The sequence below is a fragment of the Manacus candei genome, unplaced genomic scaffold (genome assembly GCF_025592945.1).
Source record: "Manacus candei isolate 608988 ecotype Guabito, Panama unplaced genomic scaffold, ASM2559294v1 h1tg000002l, whole genome shotgun sequence".
NCBI classification, from domain to species: domain Eukaryota; kingdom Metazoa; phylum Chordata; class Aves; order Passeriformes; family Pipridae; genus Manacus; species Manacus candei.
In genome coordinates this window covers 8,464,221-8,490,641 of record NW_026138050.1, presented here as the reverse complement: position 1 = coordinate 8,490,641, position 26,421 = coordinate 8,464,221, and the positions used below count along the sequence as shown (strand labels likewise).

The following is a 26,421-nucleotide window of genomic DNA, read 5'->3' as shown; positions in this document are numbered from 1 at the left end:
AATAGGAGAGGGATTCAGACACTACGACACAGGAATCACCTGTCTTGTGCCTGGTACACATTAAAAAAGTGAGGTGAAGAGGTGGTATCCAGTGACAGATGCAGGTTAGTCTTTCCTGTAAGATGCAGAAGTGGTTCAGAGAGGGTGGTCTATGGCACAGAAACTGAGGCAGCCCCTTTCTCCAGCCTCCCCAGGACTAACCCCCTCTATCAGACTCAAGGGCGTCAGACCACACCCTAAAGTGACATGCTGTTTTGTCCCATGTCACCATCATCTGAAGTCCTATATCCTCGTCAGGGCAATCAAGTGTGCCCCCATGTTAATGACCAGCTAGCTTGTGATAGAACTTATTGTTTTAAATAATCCATTATTCCTGCATTCATTACTTTAGACACTTTAGCAGTAAAGGAAATTTACAGCAAGATGTATGTTTGTGCTTATATTTCCAGAACATGCTATGGTGCATTTTTGTCTACCCAATAAATCACACAAACTCCTGCTGTGTCTCATGTACTCCAATATATTAAATGCAATAGTCTCTTTTATATTCTTTAGCACAGAGGAGTATCTCACACTGGCCATGGAGATTGCTCCTAATGTCATTGAAAGTCAGCAGTCAAAAATCCCTGAAGTACTGAATGTCACTGGCAATATTATGGTACATGGAGTGATGAACACGATGTCAAGCTCCGTGTCTGCTCCAGAAGCTGGAAGAAAAGCACTGCTTGGAGAACAGAAGCCTGTGCAGGATGGTGACTGTGCAGCAGAGGGATTCCTGGAGCTGCTCCCATGATAACTATTAAACCACAAATCCTCATTTTACAGCAGTGCTAAATAGTTTTCTAGGAATCATCCCTTAGGAAATGAGGCTATCTCATCAGTGCAGAACTGGCTACTCTGTAAAGCCATACTGCAGTTTTGAAGTACTGGAGAGCTACAGCCACACAGAACATGCCAGGCTCCCACAGAACAGCCCAGTGCTGCCCTCCACAGCTGCAGCCTCTGTGCCAGTTCCCCCAGCAGCCCTGGTGTCCCTGCCCCTTGGAGACACCCCGGTGACCTTTGGGGACATCAAAACTGAAACGTCTCCCCCGCCCTCGCAAAGCCCATCTGGGCCCTTCCATCCCATGCACGGAGGCGCTTCCTCATTGCAGGGGGGAAGATTCCATGGAGCCAACACCAGCTGCCTTGCCTGACTAGGTGCCTGAGGAGAGGGGGCAAAACACCTCCAGGGACTGGACCCTTCCAGCAGGATCCCCTGTCAAAACACGAGTGACATGTTCCCCCAGCCTGACCACCAGACCCTGGGCAGGAGAGATTACGGGAACAAAAGATCCACCTGTCATTTACAGCAAATTTGCCCAGGAGAAAAGCCAAGTCCAAACACCAAACACCTTTCAGAGCTGTACCTGCACTGCCCTGCAGCCTCCCCAGTAGGGTCTGACAGTGCCATCTACTGACTCTGCCTCTCACTCCACCACCCAAGCAGCAGGGGACAATTCCCTAATTTTAATGCTTCACATGAGAGACAGCAGAGGTAGAAGCTGCCACTGAGCCAAAGACAGCAAGAAATCTTTTGGGTTTCCCTAATTATTGCTGCTGTTTCGCTCCAGATTTAGCAACCATTACACAGATACAACATGAATCAGTCAACAAAGATCAGCCATGGGAACAGGCTGATAGACACAAGTATGCCCCTATGCTTTTGAAAGCCACGATAACACACGATACTCTTAGCTTATTTTAATTAATGGAGGCAGAACTAACTAATTGTTGATGCCAGTGCAGTCAGCCTGGGAGCTGCACTAATCTAGGACAGCCAACGTTTTGCAAAGTGAACACTGTGGCATATGCTCCTGAGTTGGTTTTAATGGGGGGCAGAGATATTGAGACCAGAGACTAGCAAAGCAGCAATAGTCTGAACGACAGCACTTCCATCTTCATTAGCAGTGCTCACTTTTGTGTGAACGGCCAAGCATGAGCCAGCACAGGCAGAATTTAGCAGGGCCACATGCAACTCTTTGTAAGAAGAAGAAGAATGCTGTGAAAACAAGATTTAGAGTACAGCAGAGAAAATGCTCTTGCCAGTCTTCATACCAAGTCAGGCAACAAAACTACCACAGGCAGAGAGCAACACAATGCAATAAAGCAAAAACTGGCGTCTCTTTTTTTACATCCTGTGGTGTTTCCAAATACCAAGAGCGAAGGAATGCAGATGGAGCTATCTGACAGCTGCCTCCAAGGAGCACGGAGGAGCTGTGGCTGCAGCAGTGACACTGCCAGTGTCACACTGTTGAGTCCAGCCCTTTTCAGCTGCTGGCACAGCTGGTGACATTTTCTGCTGTGCTCCCATTCGTTTTTTCAGCTCCTGTAATATTTGCTAGCTGGACAGGCTGGGTGATGACTTGGCAATCAAGTGCTCTGCCACACAACCTCTACCAGCACTACTAGACATGAGCTATGTGGCCAGTCCGTCCTGGTTTCCCATCCAGCTCCTCGTCCTTAGGCTGCCTCATACCTCAGATCCCAGTCACTCAGCACTTCTCATTTGCTCTTTTCCCCCTCCTCCATCAAAGAACTGTCCACATTTTTTTCCTTCCAGTCATATTTGTATGTTTTTAAATTGTCTATTTACAGGGACTAATCCCACCCTCCTAAAATCCCAGTACATGGCACTTCCTTGCAGACAACCACCTGCCCTCTGCAAATATCCATCTGAGGGCAAGGTTTAACCCCCCCTACTCCCCTGTTCTTTGGGCTCAGTCCCCCAAGATAATGAAAACTCAGGTCACAACCCAATATCTCAGTAATAAGGACAGATTGAAAGCAAGTTTTGAGTCATGTCCTGTGCTACCTGCAGTTCACACTGACTGGGGGAACCTCATTCCATATATTAGCCACTCAAGAAACTAAGAAATTACGAATTCCACTTGCACATTGTGAACTGTTTGTTCTGGTCAGACCAGGAATTTTTCAGGGAAGAAACTCACAATTTGCTGCAATGAATTTTTTGAGAATTTAGCAATCTGCTGACAGGCCATTTTCAGACAGAACAAAGGAGGAATTCATCCAACAACTTAATTAATTGCAAATTAATTTCTCATGTGTAACAGAAGGACTTTCCACTGAGCTGCACCTCCTGTGTGAAGGTTTCAGAACACTTTGCAAACAGCAATGCAGCACCACAGCTACACTGTCAGAAAGGAGAAACTGAAAACAACGAACCAAAGCTAGGCATTATAAAGTGACTAAAATACCCAACACAATGAGTGACTGGAAATTGTGACTTTCAGATAATGAGGGATCAAAAGACTTGTATGGGAAATGTTTCCTGTCTGGGAGGAGTGGTGGAATGGAGGTGGGAAAAGAAAAAAGATATTTGCTCTTCCCCAGTTAATCCCAAGAAGTCAGGTCAAGATTTCCAACATTTTCACAAACAGCAACACCAACAAGCTCTGAAGAGTGTCATCACTTATCCTGAATGCTTTACTGTGGAATCAAGCAGATTTGCCAAACATATTTTAAAATGAAAACTTAGAATCTTGTTTCTACAGTTTCAGACAGTCCCCAGCAAAATCCAGTTTGGGAGACTTGCAGAAACCAGTACTTCCCTGTAACCTCCCTTTCTGAAAAACACTGAGTTTTTAATCTCTGATCCCAGAGAAACTGTAAAACAATTGGAGACCATCCAGCTGGTAAAACTGGCACAGGATGTGCAAGCCTGGGCAGCCACAGCTCTGTCGCTCTCAGGGCAGCCACGGGGAGCAGCACAGCTGGTGAAAGGGCACAGTGGGCCCTGCAGAGCAGGAGAATCCCAGCTGTGTTCAGGGAGCAGCCAGCCCAGTTTTCCATGCCCACCACCCACCAGGAGATGCCTAGACCACGGTCAGGTGTGCAGGACACCTCCAGCCCCACCTGCCCAGGACAGTCCTGCACAGGCAGCACCCGGCCCCAGACATTTCAGCTGAGCAATTAACCCCAGAAAGGGCTTTGCTTTTTTCACTACAGTCGAGGTTAAACATCAGCAGATATGTCTCTTTTCCTGGGCTAGCCAGAGCTGATGGTTGCACTTCACTGTGATCCACACAGTGCTGTGCCAGAGTGCAGGTTGTGGCAGCTGTCACTTATAACCACCAAAACCAGCCCTTTACAACTACAGCAAAGACCGAGACAAAGCGAGGCCTTAAAAACAGAGCTAGAGCTGAACCCCCTTTCTGAGAGAAGCCTGTACAAGACAGGCTGTGTACAGTAACAGCTGTGCTCACTGTTACTCAACAGAGCTGTCTCAGCTGTATGCTTAGAGCTGTTGGTCCCTGGTAGTGAAGCAAACCCAGCTGAGTGAGTTGAGTTTCTAGATTTGAGTTTGGATGTGCTTACTTTGCTTCCTTGGGAAAAGAGGTTTCTTTTCTTCTGTCACCAAGGTCTACTCACTTTCTAATGTGAGAATGCCAGTGTGGTGCTGAGTAGCTTTACATGGAGAGGTGACAACACAGCGGACAAGGGACACAGTCAGAGGGGGTTTTCACCTCTTTGAAGTAACACTACCAGACAGTTCAACTTCATTCAGGCAACTTTGAACAATAAGGCCCAAAATTTATATTAGAATCCTCTGGCCAGACCAATCAAAATTTTTTTCAAGATCTCTAGTGTCAGGCATAAAATAGAGCTTGCATGGTAATGTACTTATCTAAAATGCATCCTGATATTTAACTTAACTTTCAAAACCGCTCAACTAGAATATCCTGTCAAAGGATTATTATGCTTTTAGCAAAGTTAATATTTCAGAAGAAGCTGCTGTTCCGTTGTTTTAATCATCTACTCCAGTTCTAAGTTCCTATTGTATAAATAACGTGTATTTTAATCATGTCACATAAATTAACTCCACATACAAAAGTGAAATCAAATACTTCAATTAAGGTTTGCGTGGTAGAAATATCCTCATCTCTAAATGAGCTCAAAGGAAAGCACTCTCAAGACTTGAAAATCATTTTCATTCTTTATCTCAGCATAGAAGGAACAGATTTGTGTTGAGGGAGGCTGGAAACATGCTGCTCCAGCAGGTCAGGATGTCCCCAGTGCTTTGCAGGAGCACTGAGCCTTCTGGCCTCAGTTCCCCCTCGCTCATCCACACCCAGACACCTGCCCTGCTCTGCCTCCAGCCCTCCATGTCCTGTTGAGCCAAAATACTGTTGTGTGAGGCTCTCCCTCCCACCACTGCTTCATGCCCAAAGCCCTGCTGAAGAACACAACTGAGAAAGACCCATTTCTTTAACCTCCTTGGTGGGGCCAGGCGTGGCCTCAGCCCAGCCCACTGAGGTTTGGACTGTCCCCCATGGGACACACTGCACATTTCCCTGCAGATGCTGCAGCTGCCTTCCTCTGTACCCAGCTCTCCTCTCCACCCTGCACACGTGTCAGAACAAATCATCTGCAGAGACCATGAAGGAGCTCACTTATCACTTCGAGATTAATCCCACATAATTTAGTCCTTGTCCCAGCAAAAATCACACACCATCTTAAGCCCTGGACTGAAGATGTATTGCAGATGCTATATATCATCATCACTTCAATATCCCCAGCTCAGATAGAAATCCAGTGTCCTTCCAAAGAGCTAGCACAGGGTTTTCTTGGAAACAAAGCATAGGTGACATCAGGAGCCCAAGAACTTCCACAGATTTTTTAAGAAAAGCCCTCAGAATTCAGCCTAGTTCTGGCTCTCAGAACATCTGCTTTAGAAAGGTGATTTTAGTGGCTACTTAAAAGCAGAGCAAACTTCAGTTGTCACACAATCAGCACAGCCGATTGAATTAGAGAAGCATATTTATGCACCTAACAAGTTTGAATCTGCAGAAAAACCTGCTGGGAGCGATTTCAAAAGACTAATGAGACTTTTCCCATCACAAGACGGGTATATTCTCCTTTAAAGGTTTATGAGCATGTCATTTAGTTTCACTACAGCTTTTGCAAAATCATTAATGAACTTGTGAAAACAATTAGGGAGATAAAAGGGCAAGAAATGTATGTGTTACCCTGGAACCTGTGATACTACAGAGTAGGAGAAGCAGAGGAAAATGCACTGCTTTGAAGGCATCAGAGACAAGATCCTGGTATTTTATGCCTGTTAAAATTATCTTTCCTAGTTTTGCTCCTGATAATCCTAAAGTGGAAAAATATCTTTTTAGAACTTGATCTTGGAGACTCTGTTGCTTATTAAAACAAGAGGGCCAGCAGAACAATCTCATTAGGGTGAACAGAAAGACATGAATGTCAGGCCATATAAAACACACCTCATTAATATCTGCATAAACTGAATGGCAGAGGCATGAATGCTATAAAGACTGGATCTGTCTTTGATCTTTGAATAAATCTCAACCAACTACAGATTGCAGAAGAAAATCAATTGTTCAAAGGGAGAAAGGACCTAGAATCACAGACTCAGTGCTGTGGCAGTCTTTTCCTACTCTGGGCATGCACAGGTTATTTTGGCAAATAAACCCACCAAACACTGACCAGCGAATACACTGCCTTCTTTGCCTTGAAAAGGCATCTTTTCCTCTGTGCCAAGCTTACAGGAATAGACATGGAGAAGGCCCTATACTGCTTTAGAACAGCACATTCACCCTATGAGCAACTCCAGCTTCCCAGCAGCACAAATATCCTCTGGCTTCAGGGACATGGCCTGTGTGCATCAGACCTCTGAGCACCAGCACATCAGAGGCTTCCACATGTGGACCAAGGCTGGAGCTGAACAGCACACGGTGTTGTCACCAGTGCAGAATGGGACTGAGCTGCAGACGGGCAGCCAGCCTTCCTCCAGCTGCCAAACTGCTTCCCTGCTTCCCAGCAACTTCCAGCTGCTTGGCAGCAGAGACAGTACCTGCTCTTCAGCTCGATGCCTGTGCTCCATCTGAGAGCATAAAGCTCTTTACTTATATCTATCTCCACTACAAAGGAGTAACCAATTAATTCTGGAGAGACTGCTCTGGGAGCAAAAGAGAAAGTAATGACCAGCTTGCTCATCTCATATCATTTTTCTCCTCTGTATAAAAAGACTATTGTACTCTCGGTGCTGTGCAACTGAGCCTGCACCTCAGCATTCACCATGCAGTCATGCAAGTGGTTTCTCCTCTTCACTAGCTTCTCTCAGACATACAATTGCTAATTCAGAAAATGGAGACTGCAAGCTTCACTTCTTCCCTCTTCCCTTGGTAACACTGCAAGTTTGCCCACTCACACGGCAAAAATGTACCTAAATATAGGTCAAAAACCCAATGTCAGTTCTGGATGATTTGCAGGTTTGAACATAAACTGCAATAGAAACTTGTTGTATCTGGGAAAATCTGAAAATTGAGTCCCTTCTCCTCTGCACATTAATGACCTGGAACTGGCAAATGGGATCACAGTAGTCTGTCCCATCACAGCCTCGTGGCTTAGGTAATGTCTGAAAAGCATTTGGACCGCAGGAAGGGGAGCATTTCCAGTGTGGTTTCATTTCTTAGGTGACTATGTCACTGGCAGAAATAGAGCTTGGCTGCCTCAGTCATGCCATCATTTATAAGTGGTTTAACCTACGTGCTGGGCTCTCTTTTCCAGTAGCTATGGATAGTTCCAGTTTGGGTCCAGAGTCCCAAAGCTCGAGACAAGTACAGTGAACTCCTGGCTGTGAGTCAAGTCATCCTGGAGCAAAAGAACTGAGCACAAATGGCTCAGAGTCAACATACAGTGATAGAAAAAAAGTAGGACATTTTGCCATCCCCTACACCCACACAAACTGGACTGCACTAAGCAAGATTGGTCCACAGCCCAGAAAAAGTACTGAAAAACTTGGCAATGACTTTGGTGATGAATTTATATCATTTCAGTGGTGAGTGAGAAACCCTAGCTAGAATCTTCAGCCTCTAGGATCTACTTCCAGGAGGAGCTGCACTATGTCTTTTGCTGCAACCATCAGCATCTTGCACAGACCACCCTTGTGCACAGCAGCTGACACTGCAGCCACTGCTGTCACTCTGTAAATCTGCTCCCTCCAATATCTGCTCCACTATATCAGAAATTGGCCCGGGCCCTGTGTCTGGTAGGGAAAATTGCATTGAAAGGTTCTACACACCAGTCATTCCCTCTTTCCACAACAAGCTCCAGTCTTCTAATTGCCTTGTTTGGATTCTCCTCTCATCCCTCAAACCTTCCTGATGGGAATAAAATACACAGCAGATGACAACTTTCAAGTCATTTTCATGTCACGCCTGATAGCTGCTGTAGGAAGGTTATTGATACTGTTATTAATTCTTTCATTTCAATTTCCCTACACATTTCTGCCCCCAGCAAACCCTCAATATAAAATTATTTCCTGAACTGTTTCCAGCCTGTTCCTGATGTTGCTCTCAGAGTGATCTCAAGACAGATAATACAGCTGTCATTTCGCAAGGCTCCGCTGCCATGCTTTGATAAAACCCAAATCGTGGTTTTGATGGTGCCAGACTTTACAAGCCCATTAAGCTGTCTCTGCCAAGTGATGGTTTTCCCTTTACAAGCTCTGGGCTGACACAGGGTTTCCATGCTCTCCACAACATTTAACATCCCATCTCTTCCCAGTCGTCTGCCATTTTTTTAACTTTTTTTTTTTTAGTCTGACTGCCATTATAGCAGCAGACTCAAATGAGAAAATCAGCATAGCCACGAGGAGAAATCACTTTATTTGTCCTCAAGAAGGGTGTTGTGGCTAAATATTTGCATTTAAACAGGAAAACATAAACTCTGTAAAAGAAAAGATACCCTGCCCTCTAATTTGGGGGTTTGCACTTTTTTTTTTTCTGCTAAAGATCTCATATTTGAGTCTCTCCTAAATCTGAGAAATTAGAAACTAAGCACATGCCCAAGCATTGCACTGAAATCCCAGCAGCTTTAGTGAGACTCAGACACTGCAGACAGTAGAGATGTAGAACAGGTGGGAAGAACAAGACCTACATTTCATCCCAGTACTGTTTCATTACTTCAGACATTTACTATTCTGATCTGCAAACTGGGTCTTGCAGGCAATATCTGGCATTCTCCAGTCCTCCTAGATTTTTCTCAAGTGGATTACACTGCAGTGGGGAGTTGACACATCAATTTAACCTTTAATTAAGCATCAACTCTTGGCATTGTTACCCACTTTCTCAGAGTTTTCAAGAGGTTAACCAATTCTTGTGGTAAGTGGCCAAGTACAAAAGGGTTCACAGTAAGGGAAAATATTCATCAAGAACAGAGGTGGCTCTCCTGGACCACAGCACAGCCTGCCCACAGCAGATGGTTGCTTTAAACCACATTCAGTAGCTCTTCTCTGCAACTGCCTCTAAAAGCTCCTACACCTAAAACAAGCCACTTCAGCAGTACCCTCAGGCCTTCATGGTGGGTATCAGACCCAGCTTCCCCTCTACCTTCCCATCCCCACCTTTCCCTTGACAGGCAGCAAAACCCCAACAAAAGGAGTGAGAGCAGTTCCTGTTTACCCACTTTGCTGAAACCCAGCAAAGGCTGAATACATTTTCTAGCTGGAAATTTTCTGATGTTGACAAACACCAGTTAAGTTGCAAAGCAAATTGTTGTGAAATAGAGGTCATAGGGAGAACTTTCCCATTTCTATGAGTGCCAGTAACACACAGGCAACAGACCTGGTAGCAAACAACACCCTGGCAGGCTGTGCCAATACCCACAGGAGCCACATAGCCCCAGCTCCCAGTCAGACTTGCTATGCTGCAGAATACATGTAAGGTTGTAGATGTGGTATCCAAAAGGCAATGTTGTGTTTACAAGACAGAAAACAAGGATTCAGAGAAGAAAGTAATGGTCTCTGCAGTACTGATGCCATTCTTGCAGGACTCAGGAGCCAGGGAGCATGAAAACAACATACATAGACCTAAGTCCTGAGAACTCTGTCCAGACCAGAGAGTCAGCTTTCAGGGAATAGGAAGAAATGAGAATGAGTTTAAATGAGAGCTGAAAGGAAACCAGGGCCTGGAGAATTCCTGCAGAGACAGACATAAGGAATTTAATGTGTCTGAATAAAACAAAGGGACGATTCAACTGATACTCACAGGTACTTGTGCAGGGAAGAGATAGCCAAGGGTGAGCATCATGAAATAGGACCTGATGGGCAGAAAGAAACCCAGCTTTGAAATAAAAGCTTGTTTCCCAGCACTGAGAGTAATTAAGCCCCTGGAGTAGCTTCCCTGGGGAAGTGGCAGACTTCCCCACTGGGATGTATATTGCTGCTAGGTGATACACTTTAGTCTGCTTCATCTATCCCTACACATCCAAGCGTGCCAAACAGACATATTGTAGTGGTCCCATGCCACATGGCCTGTCTCAGAGCTGAGGGCCTTTGCCTTACATGTGTCCTGCTGTGAAACAACAGCCTGAAGCCAAGGAGCATCTTCCCTAGCCAGGGCTTGGCTCTCACTCGTCTGGCAGAGCCTACAGGAACCTGGGGACCTCCAGACCATGCTCAGAGCTTCTGAGCTCTTATACTCCAGAGACAGATCCTGTTTGTATTTTCAGAACTGTGGAATTTGCTGAAGAGAAAGGTATATTCAAGCACTGCGAAGTGAAGCACATGACAGCCAGTCATACAGATTGCAGGTCCCTCCAGCCACTGCCACCACTCTCTTGTTTCCTTAGGAACTTCTCTCTCCTTAGATGCACTCTCTGGAAATGGCTGTGGTCCTAGAGATGCTGGACCTAGCTGGTTTTGCTCATAAAAGTCATCTTCCAAAGGCCATACTCTAGTCAAAAGACCTCTACCATGGCAGCCCACCACAGAGAGGTGATGTCCCCTGCCAGCAGCATGCAGCCCGTGGGCAGACCTCACCTGCAACTCTGCCCCAGCTCTGCAGTCACAGCAAAAGCCCAGTACTCAGCACTGGCATAAGGGGAGAGGACAGGCAGATATAACCATCTGTGCCACCTGTTGCTAGATCACTCAGATCATGCCCCAAATGTACACTGTGTCTGCATCATGAAACCGGCTCATTTTCCTAAGCAGTGTCTGTCACTGGTACTCTGCTTCCCACATGAACTGTGAGGCACCAGAGCAGGAGCCTGTGCTCTGAATGGCATGACCATAGCTGTTCATCAATGCAAGGGTCAAGCAACACAGTTCACTTCAAATTCTTCACTCCCAAGCCTTCCAGATACCTGGAAGAGGCCAGTCAAAAGAGGGACAATATTGCTTGTTCAATTGTTTTTCCATTCATTATACATACTTCCAACCAAGAGATAAGCAATTGAGCCACAGTTACACTTGCTCCTAAATCACTGACTTCCCAGTAACCACTTTAAGATGGCAAGAACATCAAGTTAAGAGGTAGTAATTTTCCAGCATGAAGAGATGAGGTCATATCTGCCTATTCTACTTTAGATTTTCCAGAGCAAGAGTGAGCCATTTCTTTTTATGCATTGCAGGCGCCTTTCAAGCATACAGTAAGTTGTTTTCTAACGAGCTGGAACATCTTGCTTGATGACTTCTCTGTTTAAATTGTTATTTTCCTCCAGCTGGGTCAGGACTTTCTGACTCTGACACAACGAGAAAGGCACACACATTTTCCATGATTTATGTGTTGCAAAGGCTCAAGTGTCCACGCTGGCAGATGCAGTGCTCAGGCATCCACCCCTCTCCAGCCGGTTGCTTCCCCTTCCTACCAAACTCTGTCCACAAGGGGACATTCCCCTTTTTCCCCCTCCACTTCAGGAGAGCAGAACCAGTCATGGTCCTTGCACATGACCCCGTGTGTCAGTTTTCTATCTGGCCCACAAGAACACCTGACGGAAGCAGCCTGTCTTGCACCGAGGAGCAGCAACACGTGCACCAAGTTCACTGTACAAATGTGCCTCTCACAAGCAGACCCCCAGTGTGACACAGCAATGCAGCCAGGGCTGCTGCCAGACGACTTCACCTGTCACAACTCACAGATCCTCATTAGGTACCTGTCAACTTGCAGTTATCTGCTTTTACAGTGTCTCCTGCTTGACAACAAACCTACCCGAGCTTCAACAGCAGCGTTTCACAAATAGCCAGGCAGGATTTTTACCTTCAAAGGAAATCCCCAGTGAGGCCACTGTTTTCACTCCACTACTCTCCCTCTGACACCAGGTGTCCACCCTCCCCAGCAGGCACGGAGCAGCAGATGTGTGGCACACCACATGGCACAACTTGTTAGATCAAGGTTAGAAAAAAACATAATAAGCCTGTCTGAACTCATGGATAAACAGAGCAGTTTAATTATGGGTATGCTTTGACAGAAAGAATTTGCAATTCAAGCCTTTCACGGCGCCCTCCCAAAAATAGATGAGGACCCCAAGAATATCAACAAACATATCCTCACATCACCCCTGCTGGGTAAAGCAAAATCCATTTTACAGACAGGAACCTGAAATGGGAGGTTTGCCTACAGAAATCCATGGTACGTGGTATCTACCAGCCCCAATGATGTGACAGCAGTGGAGTCCCTCATTGGAAAGTGAGGCTTCCCATCACAGGCAGACAACTCATTTCACTCATGTGCAACACCCTACCTAAAATGTCACAGTGCTTTCTTAAGTTTTGTGCTGCCATGCTTGACTTATCAACAGAAAAATAGAATAGAAGCAATTCCTTTCTTCTTTCCATCCTCCTGGCCTGCTCTCAAATTATTCAGTAACCTGACTGCAGAATGAAAAGCCATCCTTTCCAATCTTTCCCAGCCATTCTCCTCAGAGAGGCTGGCTCTTGCTTTACACTGGTTACACCAAAGACAGCAAAAAGCTGCATGGTAAAGACATCTCTGTCTATCAGGTTACACCAGGGGAGGTTTAGGTTGGACATTAGGAAAAATCTTCACTGAAAGGGCTGTCAAGGGTTGGAATAGAATGCCCACAAAAGTGGTGGACTCACCATCCCTGGAGTTAATTAAAAGATATGATGATCTTAAAGGTCCTTTCCAACCTAAAGGTTTCTATTAATCTAAAAGTCTATCCCACCAAACTGCAGGAAAACTGCCCCTTCAGACACAGAGACCTGTGAGAAGGCGCTGCAGCCACCAGGTAGCCCCGGCATAGAAGAGCAAAATGTTAGCCAAAAATGGAGTATTTTGGAAAACAGAGAGAAGCACTACTACACTATACACCCAAGACAATCCTGCAGGGAATGACTGTGCATTCTGAACAAGAGCGAGCCCTCCAGGGGCAGTAAGGGTCTGGAAGTGTGCACGCAGTAAAGCAATGCACAGGTCACCAAGAGTTTGGTCTCTCATCCTGACTGACTTTGCTGAGGTGCTCAAACAACATGGGAACAGAGAAATGGGAATTTGGGTCTACTTGAAAGTCAAAGGACAACTGTAAGCTAGAGTAGTGCTTTGGTTGACATTTAGGGTCTGGACTACGCTCTCAGCCTTAAATCAGAGAGCAAAGAGCTGGACAAATGCACTGCCTGGACCTTGTGCTTTTGGCCAGACATTATTTGGTGGCCAGTGCCACCTCGTGGCACTGTCACCTGCAGAGAGGCCCAGAGACAAAGTAAGGACTCCTTCACCCCTGCCACTCCACCATGAACAACACAACTTAAAACAAAGGAGCTCTCTGGACTGCAGATCAGACCCAGCTGGAACACCCTTGCAAAACATCCTCTGCCCAATTCCAGGCTAGTTAATTCAGCCTGGGGCTCCGAACCCTGTCCCTGTCAAGACAACAGAACAAAGCAGGTCCTGCTGCATTCAGAGCACACTTGCAACTAAAATCTTTTACATGTGGTACAACTGCCCTTTAAAAAAGGGAAATCTAACACTTAAGAGATTAATAAGGCCCGGAGAGACTTGAAGTTTTCTGTCCTGATGAGCGGATGAGAAAAAGCGACACACATACCACCAGAAAATTTGTTCAGATGTACTGGGTAATACCTCCTGCAGGTAAGGTGTGGTTGGCATTATCCCAGCTACCCCTGCTGTCTCAGAAGCTGGACCAGCAAAATTTCCATCCATTACTGCTGCTCACTAACAGATCAAACAGTACAGCCTGGGCTTAATGATTCAGATGCTCCAGGTTCAATCTGCATCCAGGGCCCCTGCTGAAGGCTAACATTTAAGATCGCCAAACTGGTGTTAATGCCCTGATCTGCCTATGTCACCACACCAGGACACTACTGTGACACTACATTACCTTCATCAAGGCAATGCCTAGTTCTCCTTGCAGACTGACACACTCATCTCCTCAAGCCAGTACAACCTCTTGTCTGTTGAGGGTGACCTACCACCACTGCTGAGTCTTCCAGGGCAACTTGATCACCAACCACTGTTGCAACATGAACTTCTCCTGAGGACTGCCTTTAATGGCAGGTTTAGCACCATTTGTACTTGTCTCTTTTTTTTTCTTTAATATCTTTGTGCCTTTAAGCAGAGCGAAGCCTCAATCAGTGCACAAAATCCAACTAGAGATGAAATTATATGAAATGTCTGTCTGAAAGCCAGGTTCCTCCTTCTAGGGGAAAGGGAACAGCTGGGGTTACATTCTCAACTACCCTGAGCTTCCCTTTGCCATTACTTGACAAGTATTTGGTAAGAGCTGATGCAGAGCCCCTGTTTTCATTGTCTGCACACAGTCCTTCGGGCAAAGGTCACCGCGGATTAATCCTGGCAGCACAACAGCAGAAACCATTTCCTCTAGGGGCAAATAAAGCCTTCTCCAAACTTCCCCTCCACAACTCAATAACTTAGCATAAGTTTTTGTAAAACTGTAGGTGAAACATGCAAGTTATATCCCTGAAGATGTAACACCCACTTTCAAATGCCTGGAAGAAGACAGTCTGACCATGACTTTTTTTTTTCCCCTCACCAGGTTATGTTACAAGCAGGTCTGAGAGCACACACACAGAGCAGGCACCCCTGCATGAACACACCTGTAATAATAACTTCAAACTGCTTTACCCCAACTCCAGTGGAAGTCTTAGGAGGAGCCCTCCCTCTCTCTGCTATGTGACCCCTGCCTACTGTCTGCAGTGATATTTACAGTCGTTGTGGTCTCCCTCACACTGCAGGCTGGCTCCCAAAGCCTTTTCATTTTGGAATGTGTCAAGTAAATGGAAACACTGAGAGGGAGAGTAATTTAAGCATTCAGAAACCAAACTACCCTTAAAACACTAGCACACACAGGAACACATGCTAATATCCTAAGGAACGATAGCCAATCTAAAAAACAATAGGCAATTTTCCTCTGTCTCCTGCTCTTTTTATGGCTCATACTACCTATCATAAGTAGCTATTAAAAAGCCCATACCACAGCATGGCAGAGAGGAGGGGGAAACCCAAAGTATACTACAGAACATTCTCCCTCAAATTCTGCCCATCAAAAGGAATTCAATCTCCAGCTGTCTACCATTTAAGAAATATCAAGTAAAATGGTGAGAATAGACTGCAAAATGCTGGGTTTTGCCATTATACTCACTACTGAGGGAAACATTTTTGATGGGGTGACCTTTGCATCGAGCTGTGTTCGTACTGAAATGCATTTTGCAGACCATGAAAAAAGCAGCTCCTTTTGACAGCTGAACTCAATACATAAGAACTATTTAAGAGAAGCTGCTTTACAAACAGTGGGTGGCAGATGACATTAGGTTTTTTCTTCTATTATGGTACTGGGGATGGGGGGGGAAATTATAGCCATTAGTCACAGTGGGCTTGATAGGACAACAGAGAGGAACCAGGCTCTGTCTTTTCCCATGTTTTATTTTCCCTATGTATCTGCATGCATGGCCTTTATTCCTTCATACACACACACGCACACTTATTCTTCAGTCTGTTCCCAATTTGGTCTCCCTTTGCTTTAATCCAACCCTAAATATGTTAAATATTTAAATATGCTAAATGCAAATTTGGGCAGTTTCCTGAGCTGTGGAAGCTGTTTTGTGCCGTCCCTGAAGACTCAGGGTAAGAAGTTGAATCCAAGCAAGATGGGGATTAAAGAGGGGGAGAGGAAGAAGAGAGGGGGCACAACACAAATCCTCCACCAGCCCAGTCGCTCCCTCGGGGGCTTCAATTACACGGGATGAGTTTCTCTCAGAATGACACCTGTGCCTCACCTTGATGCAGTTCCGAGCGGTTCCCTCCCTCCAGGGATGCTGGACCAGCCCACCTGGCTGGGCAGGAGCGGGCGGCTGAAAGCCAGAGGGGCTCGCCGGCTGCAGAGCAGCAGGAGCTGGGACAGCGGGAATGCGGGAGCTGGGCTCCAGCTCCTCCTGCCCCGGGGAGGGGCCGATCCAGCCGGGCAGGGCTGGGGGCTCCCGGTAGCCACGGGGCAGCCCCTTAAAGGGCTCGGTACTACACCTGTGCCTGGCCCGTCTGAGCCTGCAGGCTGGACAGGGCATCAGGAGAGCAGCGTGGTAAGGGCAGAGATCCCGAAATCGCTGGGGAAGGGGCGCAGTGCCCTCCAAGCCTGGTCCCTCTGCCATAGCCAGAGGTGCCCTTGTGGCACTGGGGAACAGCAAACCCGGGCAGTGCCTGGCCACAGGAAGACCTGGCTTTGGAAGCACCATCCTGCATGGGGATCCCAAAATACCACCTCCCTCTGCAGAGAGCTGCTCCCCTTGCACAGCTGACAGCCCTCCTCTGCTCCATGAGCTGCATCTGGGAACACCAGCAAAGCCCAGCAGGGTCTTCCCAGCTCAACTCCTTCATTCCCAATGGCCCCACCAGCAAGGATGCTGCTCCGAGCTGGGGTCCTCACTAGGAAAAGCTGCAGCAATCTCTCGTTGTGTTCCCTGGTTGTATTAGTACATGGTGAATTTTTTCTGCACTGGACTGAGTTAGAGAATACTACTTCAGAACCAGGCAATGGGCTGAGTAGGCAGCACCTTTTTGCTAAGAAAAGGACTAGTTTCAGCAGACCATCTGAAGAGAACTGACTGTTTTGCTCAGCTTAGCAGACACCACATCAGACCAAGGGGCAGAGACCACGAGAGCTGCAGACCTGCCTTCAGCGTGGGCCGAGGGGGCTGTGGGAGGCACCACACAGAGACAGACATTTATTGAGCACATTCACATCAGGCAAGAGGTTAAACAAAAGGGCAAGCAAAACTAATAAAAAAAAATCCTATCAAGAAGTTATTTGGCCATAAATGAACATCAGGGTGGCAGCATCAGATATGATGGTTCCCAAATACTTTCTTTTCCCCTTGAAGGTCAGGCAGCCCTTTATAAAATTTGAGAATCACAGCTGTAAAGTCTATTCCCGCCTCTGTTCTTTGCCTGCAGAGAGAATATATATGCATGAGTCTGTATTTCAGATAGCTGGGGCTGAGGATAACTCAAAAGATCTTCAAAAAAGGATAAAAACATCCTTTGTCATACGGCTGCTCACAAACCATGATTTTGGTTGAAAATAGGCACAGTCATATGAAAAGCTACACAGAGCATACAAAAGGCAACAAACAAAAGTATGTGAATTCAGGACACGGCTGAATCATTTTAATATCAGCTGAAGCTTTGAAAATGTGATTAGCATATAGTTAGGAGACACTTCTCCTTTGCATCTAAAAATACCATGCCAGCCCTGGAAGAGAGCAGCCACCAGCAGAGCAGGAGTTGCATAAGCCTCCGTGAGCCATTGTCTACTGGGAGCAAAAGGGCCCCAGGTGCTTCCTTGGTGTTGTGGGAAATAGCAGACAGTTAATTTAGCCGTTTGATTTTTATGACACTTAGCGTAACAAAACCATCAAGGTCAGCCTGAAGTAGTCAAAAGACATAGGTATTCACACCAAACATCGACATCCTTTAATAAAAGGCCATGCATCTCCCAGCACTTAAAAAGTGATACTTGTTTTTAAATGAAGGGGGAAACAGCATTAGGAGCCCAGTCTTGTGGCTCTGATTTGCATAAGTCCATGCCCCCACACTGCAGGGACAATAACAACCTCCATGGGCTGCTCTCAAATCAGTCCAGCTGGCAGTGCTGCCTCTCTGAGCCATCAGAGCCTGGTGGGGGTTGGATCTGTGCCAGTGGAAATCTTCCCTTCAATTGTTTGAGCTTTGGATGAGGGCTGGCTTGCACAGACCTTCAAACGTGAGGCTCAGCGAGATTTGCTGAGGAAGGCCAGTTCAGCACATGCTGTCCATTAAAGGTCAGCAGTTTGGGGATGAGCTTCACCAGGCAGGAGCCAGGATCAGCCCTTATCCCTCAGACAGACCATAAATTGCCTTATCCTTCAGACTGGGTGGTAAAGGCAAGGACCTGAATGTCCTCTAGACTGCGAGGGAAACCTGAAATCTCAATCTTTTTCAAGTCTGGGCAAGGGCTTTCCCCCCCCCCCCCATTCCCTCACAGCTGAGCACTGGCATGGCACCAGCCCTGCTGCAGCCCCACGCTCAGCCCGGTTCCCCACACCCCCGTGTGCTTCCCATATAATCTCAGTTGTTGTTCTAGGCAGGCGGCTGTTTTTACTTAAGGCAATTCTATGCTTTTCATTGTGTTTTTAATTTTCATTTCACCAAGATTCACTCCCACGACCGTGTTTTCTGGCTTCTTCCAGTTTTTGTCCTTTATTTTTACTGCTGGAGTCAGAGATGATTATCTCTAAGAAAGATATTTCAGCTGCATTATATTGATGCTAAATGCTGCTTTTCCTGCTCTGTCTGATTTTCCATGCGAGATGCTTTTCGTGCAGCTTTAAGTGTTGCAAATTGTTTGCCACGTCTCCAAGTTTCCTTTTGCCTGCTGTGGAAGGTGCCAGCATTCCTATACGGAGGGGACTGAAGCCTCTGGAGAGGACAGAGAACCCCCCCACAAATGCAGGCTGCTCTGGGGCACTGTGACCTCCCCCAGTGGTATGGCAGTGTCTTCAGGCACCTCTGTCTGCATGTCCCAGGCACAGCTCACTGACAGCAAGGGGATCACAGGGATCACAGCCTTCCCAGCAGCCAGCGCATTCCAGTGCTGGCATACAAGCTGTGACACCTCCATCCTTGCCAGCACCTTCTCCAGCATGAAATGGAGATCCTCCCACTGGTAGATGCCCAGGCAGCAGGGAAGCACTGCTGAAGTCCAGCACTAAAGATACTGATGCCACCCAAAGTTGGTACAAGCTGGACCTGGCCAAGACTGTCCTTCTGGAACATCATCTCCTCCATGACGGGCGGCTTATCAAGGGGCCACATGAATCTCAGACTATGACTAAGGTCTCCAGAGATGCACCTTCCTCCTCCTTTCAGGCAGAGGAGATATGCCCTCCCCAGCCTCTCCAGCAGTCCACAGGTCCACAGCGGCCTCGCTGCTCCTACACACACATTACACAGAGCCTGGCAGTGCCATCTGCTCCCTCACTGTGCCAGCACCCAAAGACAGGAGAGTAGACAGCCCTGCAAGAGACGGCAAGAGCATCAAAATAGTGTCCCCACATTGTCACAGGTCACCAGCAGCCACAAAAGATCCAGCAAGGTCCTTGTACCCTCATCTGGCCATGCTGGCCATGCCTTGCAGGGGACACTTGTTTGACTTCAGCCAAGCCAGTGCTGTAACCTCAGCTTCTGAGTTTTGCCCTCCCTGACAACTTGTCAGATCCCTCAGCTGACATTCACTACCTGCTCCTCTCTCAGCTCTGCAATACCTCCCAGCACACCAAGAGCCAGCAGGTCTGTGCCCATACCAGACCCTCAGACTGTACAACATCCCACAGGCTTGTGAAATAATATATAGTCAGGGCAATGCAACAGAGCAAGCACTACTGAAAGCTGCTGCTGGCTCAGCATTTTTATTTTCAATCAAAGCAGCATTTTTTATTTTTTGTAATAGTTTTCCCCCCTTTGGCATTTTCATTAAAAGACCAACAGGAAAAAAAAAACCTCAACAATCCCAGAGTGGAAGTTATAAGCAGCCTGACACCTGGTAATGAGATATTTCAAGCTCTGGCCTGGCACTTTTATGGTATTTCTGAACCAAGCACTCAATCAAGCAGACTTAGAACAGAAAGTTTGTTACTCCCAGGTTTTTCATCTTATGTTTCAGCAATGGAAGAATATGGTACAAATAAGGCAGGCAAATACTTGGCAAGTAAATACTTTTGCCACAGTTTAATTATTCCCCTCAACATAAAGGCTCATGAGATGGCTCCTGTGACAGTACTCAGCATTCACAGCCCACCTGAGAACCTCTTGGCTCCTCATTTGAAACGCCTCATGACTTTTCTCAAGGAAAGAGAGGTCTGATAGTCCCTTTGTCTGTTCACTCTGTTGTCTTCCCTTCCCCAAGCAGCTCTGCAACCCCCCATACACCTTCACTCACACTGTTGCAAGGGGACCCTTCTCCCACACTGGCTGGCAGCCACTGTCTGCCCCACACATGGACCCTCAACAAAGCTTTCCCTCCCTCCTTGCTCCGGGATCTTGAGGATGAAATGGCAAGCCCTCACCAAACTGCTCAATGCTTTTAAAATTACTGCAGGCCCTCGCTCCCTAAGGGTGAGAAATCCCAAACCCCATGGAAGGAGAAGGGGCAGGGCAGAGCCTGGCACAGCCAGCACGACCCAGCAGGCTCTGGGCAGGCACCAAGCACCTCCCTGCAGAGCCCCAGCACCACTCTGAGTGCAGGCACTGAGCACCTGAAAGCACCTGGCACAGAAAAGCAAGACAAGACTAAGATGAGCAGGTTCCCATCAGCAGAGGGGCAGGTAACCTGCACATTCCAGCAGCCAGCTTTATCTCCCACCCACCTCCTCAGGAGACAATAAAGCTTTCATGCCATCACCTTCATGTCTGGGATTGAATTCCTGTGAGATTATCAGAATGTTTCCACTCTCCTCCCACTCCAGCCACAGCTCCAGTTAAGGCTGTTGGCTGTGGCCAGGAGTCCCAGAGGGGATTGGCAAGGGGTGTTTTGCCCTCACAGGAGCTCTGCAGCACCCAAAAGGAGAGCAAAGCCACTGCTGTCAAGGCAGCTGTCAAGCACAGAGATGGGGGAGAAGAGCCAGCTGGGCCCTCCCGTGCTGCTGTCTCACTTTTCTCCTGCCTGACACAAGGAAGGGAAGGTTTTCTCAAAGCACAGCCGTGCTTGGGCCACTCACTCACCTCCCACAGCAACTGAGACCATCCAAACGCTGGAGCTAATTGCAGGGACAGGAGAATCATCTGCATTCTGCCCACAACAACCCATTGTTATTTTTATGCACGCACACAGACACGAGGAAAGAACCCTTCTCATTTCAAGCTGTGCTATTATGCTAACTACAGAGAAATAAATATGCCACACTGTAGTTAATAAGTGTCATTCACATCAGTATTTATTCCAAACATGTTTCCCCCATCACGCCTGTTCTGCCTGGAACTGCTCATCACTAAAGAGGAGACCTTTATTTCTAGTGATTTAAGCAGACAGGAGAGAGTTAGCAATTAAAGCACACTTTTGTACAGTTTAATTCTTTTTATTTCAGCTATCAGGGAGCGTTATATGCTGTATCACTGCATCTATTTCTGGAGCACCACCTACCAGCACTGGTTTTGTAATTCACATATTTGCAGATGGGTTCTCCAGCCTGGGCATGGGAACAGGGCTGACTCCTGATGTGAGGTGGTCTTGTGGCTTTCAGACCCATGTCCTGCTCCATAGGACCAGTCTTTCTCAGAAAAATGGGCTCAGAGTCCTTTTTGTTCAGGATCAGGTACATTCCTGTATTCCAGGGCTCTTCAGTCTCACCCAGTGCCTGCCATTAGGTGCTGTCTGCAGTGCCAGCAGCTGCCCCAGCACTCCCACAGCCACACCAGGAGCTGCCAGCAGCCGAGCACAGATCCAGGCACCTTCGATTGCTCCCTTGAGGGATTATTTCTCTGCTCATCAAAGGCTGGCGAGGACTGAATGTCATTCAAGAAAAGTATTTCAGAGCTAAAAATAGTCTCCTGATTTTTGCTTCCCTCCCAGAGCAAACGCCTGCCTGGTAGGTGGCAGATGAATTTTGTGGTCCTACAACACACAGCTCATCTTTCACCTGACGAAACACAAACACAATAAGCAAGGCTTCACACTAAAGTCCTGCTACCTGGGCTGAACTAGAACTATTTTTCATATTAAACTGAAAACAGAACCGAGTCAGAAATCGACCACCAGTCATGGAAAACAAGAAAGGCTTTAACTTCTGTCCAAGGACAGATCCACCTGCCCATCCTCGACAGAGCAAACACAGGTCTCTGCACAAACACAGCGAGGTGTGCAGAGCGAGTCAGCCCCAAGACCCACAGCCTGCCCCAGTGAGTTAAAAATGGTTTCAAACTTGAGGAGTGCAGATGCTTAACTGAGGGGCTAATGTTGCTGCCCTAAGGAATGAATCCCAAGGACTGAACGAGGGCCAGAGCTAATTACCAGCCCACACAGACTTGTGGATTATGTGTCGAGGATCCTGTTATGCAAGAATACAGCTGGGCATGTTATTGCAAGTGAGGAGACAAGTATCCATGTGAATTGCAGAGGTGTAGGGAGAAAAGGAAAAAAAAATCCTTTCATTTTCCGCCTTTTTTTCATTTTGACAGTTAAAGGCCTGATTTGTAAAGATACTAAAAACCTAAAGTTCTCATTGATGTTCCCAGACTTTGCTTTTTAAAAGGGCATGGAACAGTGGACCAAACGCCAATTAGTGTCCATCCATGGAGCTAATGAGACTGGGAAAGTACCCAGGGATGGGCTACAGCAGCAGCTTTTCTCTGAACTTCACTCGTCACCTACTTTTCTCCTCCTGTTCCCAGTTGCAATCCTTGCTCTGTCCCTCTTACAGCCTGGTCCAAATGAAAGCACAATTAACTTGCATCAGCAGAAGAAGACAACAAGAATGGTTATGCCATGTTTCTTCACCACAACAGAGAGGGTAAATCCCACCCTAATTTAGCTCTGGAGGTGAAGACAGAGGAGTGTTGCACATACATGTTTCTATCCAAGATCACATACCAAGTATTTTGTTACTCCTGCCTTTTCCATATTTTCTTGTATTAGCGCAAGAGAGACATCTAGAGCTGACAGGCAGGGAATTGCAAGCTTTTGGAAAAACAGGTTTCTGTAGAATAGGTAGCATGGTGTGTTTAGAGAGTGGGAACAATAAATCAAATGAATGAAATATGAAACAAATCAACTCCTGGTTATAAATAATAAATTTATAATAGCAATGGATTAGAGTAGCAGGAATGTTCTCCATTTCCATGGCCCTCACACAACACTAGCACCAGATTGTGAAAAAACCACTTCCTTGGCAGTTAGAAAGTTTGGAGTGGGTCACATAGCCTGCTAAGACACCCTGTCAAAAACAGACATGCATACACAATGATTAAGTACATCACCAGTAGATAAAACCCTCAATAAACTGTAACTAAACTAGACTTGGAACTTGAATTGTGCCTTTTTAATCCCAGAACAAAGTCCCATGGCCACCCACTAGCACAAAGGTACCAACAGCATCACTGTTCTCAACTGCATTACAAGAATGAATCAGGAAAATTACAGCCCATGAACTGCATGAATAAAATGGCAGCACTTGAGCAGAGAAGGCATCAGAGGTACGAGTGAGAATGTCACCAGCTTCTGAAACTTCTTGACTCCACTAGGATAGTTCTCTGGACTGAATTGTGGTTAAATCCATCTGAGTATTTACTGAGAGATGGATTAACTGGCAGTAAGGCACTGAACAATATATACTCATCTTAAATCTAAATTATTTAAATAGCATGGGATGAGGGAGAAAAGGTGCATTTCCAGTGAAGCCACTGTCACACACCAGGCTTCTTACCCTGTTGCTGTATTTTGAAGATAGTTATTCTCACCTCTCATGTTACCTTAAATCAGGCTCAAGTGCATCAAAGACACAAAAAACTCTCTTTGTGGACCGGAGCACAGAAGTCAGGACATTCATTCTGCAGAAGGAGCAGGGAAGCAAACCAAAGCCCTCTCGAACTCCTCTCACACCGATTACGCTCAAGTCTCCAGCGATTCCAGGTTGGATGCTGCCATCTGCAGCAATAAATAGGTATTTCTCTGGATGCATGGCAGGCGATTTGAACATGCTTTATCTTGCCCCTATGGCATAAGGAGCAATGGCAACTGACCTCCCGTAATACTGATCACACATCTGACCGCAGAAGGGAGATGGGGCTGTACTCGCAGGGGGGTCACCAGCCTCTCTCAACTACTTCCAATTTATTAATTCTCACAACTCAAATTAAGTTCTGATCCCATTCTACTACCTGTGACTGGGGGCTGATGCTGACACCTGCTTGGGAGCAGGTCATAAGGGACTGCAGGCAGTGAGGCATCACCACTCACTCTCCACACGGTAAGGAGGGGCTGCTCAGCTTTGGTGTGCAGGGTATGGAGGTGACACCATCACTTCCAGACTCAGTGATGGACCACAGGGTATCCACGACAGCACCAGGAGCAAAGCTTGTTAACTCAGGGGTTTCCTCAGAGTCCCCCACCTTCCCAGTTGTCCCCACATGAAGGTCAGCTGTCTCTGTCCCACAGGGGACTCCTCATCACTGATGTTCCCTCTGCCCCACAGGTACCAAACACCTTCTCTAAACTAACACTTGGCCTTGATTGCCTGTTGCAACCCATGCTGCACTTTCAGCTTTGTGCCACTTTCCCTTTCCCCCCATTAACCCTTTTCTTACCAAAATGCTTTTACCCACAAACTCCTTGCCCAAGGCATACATATGCCCTCAGCTCACAAAACACCCCTGAGGTTTAAAAAAAATACCATTTTCAGATTTTACCATGTCCAAGAGCAAGAATTTCTGCAAACCCATTTAAAGCTGTCGTGTTGCAAGGCGTGTCATAATCCCATGTGTCAGCTCCCGAGCCCACCTTCCTAAGTCCTTGAATCTCAGCCAGCAGCTGAGAAGTAAAGCTCTCACCAGTGAGGTGCAAGCTCAGAGATCATCTCGTGAGCTTGGATCAGCTGCATCAGCTTCCACATGTGGTGAGTCCATGTGCAGTCATGCTTGTAAATACATGGTGGAAAAGGAGTATCTGCTGCTGCATCTTTCCCTCCAAGTCATCCTTGCTACATCAGAGCTCTAATTTCCATTTAGTAATTCTATCAGTTTTGTTGGCCTGGCTTGTGAAATACATTTACAGTCCATTCCCAGCTTCTCTGTCAGCTGAGAACATCAGAAATTCTGTTACCTCGGGAGTCTCTGTGGTAGTAAAGGACAGAAAAACTTATGTGTATGTCCTGTATAAAACTGGTTTAAAACACAAATGTCCAACTAGCAGGGAACTTGTTAAATTCATCTAAAGGAAGCCTTAAAGTGTCTGACCTTCTTGCATCAGGTATCAGGAACGTGTTCTATTCTAGAGTTGATAGAAGTCAAGATTTTATAAAAAGGAATAGTGGAATCTTGACACAATCTTCAGGGTTACTCTGAGCAAGAAGTACAAAATCTCAGGTGTGTCAGTGCCTGGTACTGCAGGATGATCTCCATTATGGATATGAAAAAAAACACCTGTAACAAAATATCTTGATTCAACAACAAAAAAGGGGTAAGAACAGATTCTTTTCACTTTGTAACTACTCTAATTCAGTGTACAGATCTTTATTCTCAGCTAAGCAGATTTGTTTCCAGTCAAACAGAATCACACTGATTCCATTGAATGTTTTGATGCCATCTCCAATCTATACTTTGTGACATTAACCATCACATGACTGAGACAAAGCAGGTAAACCAGCCTCTTTTATTATTCTCCTGCTCTTCTCAGCCAAGCTCAAGTCAGTATGCTGGTGCACACACCACTTCCCACAAGCACTTCCAGAGCCCTGTTGGTATTTCATGTTCCTGAGAAAAGCCACATCAGGTGAGACTGTGCTGTCCGTCCACAGTTAAGACCTGTTTGCTGAGCACCTTCACCTTTTCTCCATAAAAAGTGACAGACTAAACTGCTACGGGTTTATAGAGTTCAGAATTTGTGCCTGAAGACAGTCCCTTCCATCCCAAAGTTTTGTGATGAAGTATCACCTTCAAGGCACACTTCCAGCTCAAGCAACATACCAATCATTGGGATGTATCACCAAGCTGGAAAACTTTTTCCAAAGGGGTTTGTATCAGAACCACAAACTGAACAGCTGTTTTAGTGTGCTGGAACAGGCTTGCTACAGTTCAATAGGCTCCTTCCTGATAAAGACTCCAAACAAAGCAAAACAAGGCAAGGGATTTCCAGCAGCTGTCAGAGGACAATGCAATCAGCCCAGCTTGCTGCCTATCCTCTGACAACTGAAGTTGTCACCTGCTCCCTGTACTGCCTTGAAATAATTTGATTTCTCTGTATCAAGTACAATGTGCTGTCATGCATCAGATGCCTGAAACAAACACCAACTCATTCAATACTCAATATTCACTATCCATAGGTTCAGCCGTATTTCCTTGCTCTAAAAATCTTAAGAAATCCCACAGTTATATTTTT

General features: G+C 46.4%; 1 protein-coding gene across 1 annotated transcript in view; it reads left to right on the top strand.

Moving 5' to 3' along the window:
• XYLT1 (xylosyltransferase 1) overlaps window positions 1-26,421 on the top strand; it is a 597,640-nt gene that overhangs the window by 402,515 nt on the left and 168,704 nt on the right. The gene's annotated exons all lie outside the window — the stretch shown is intronic.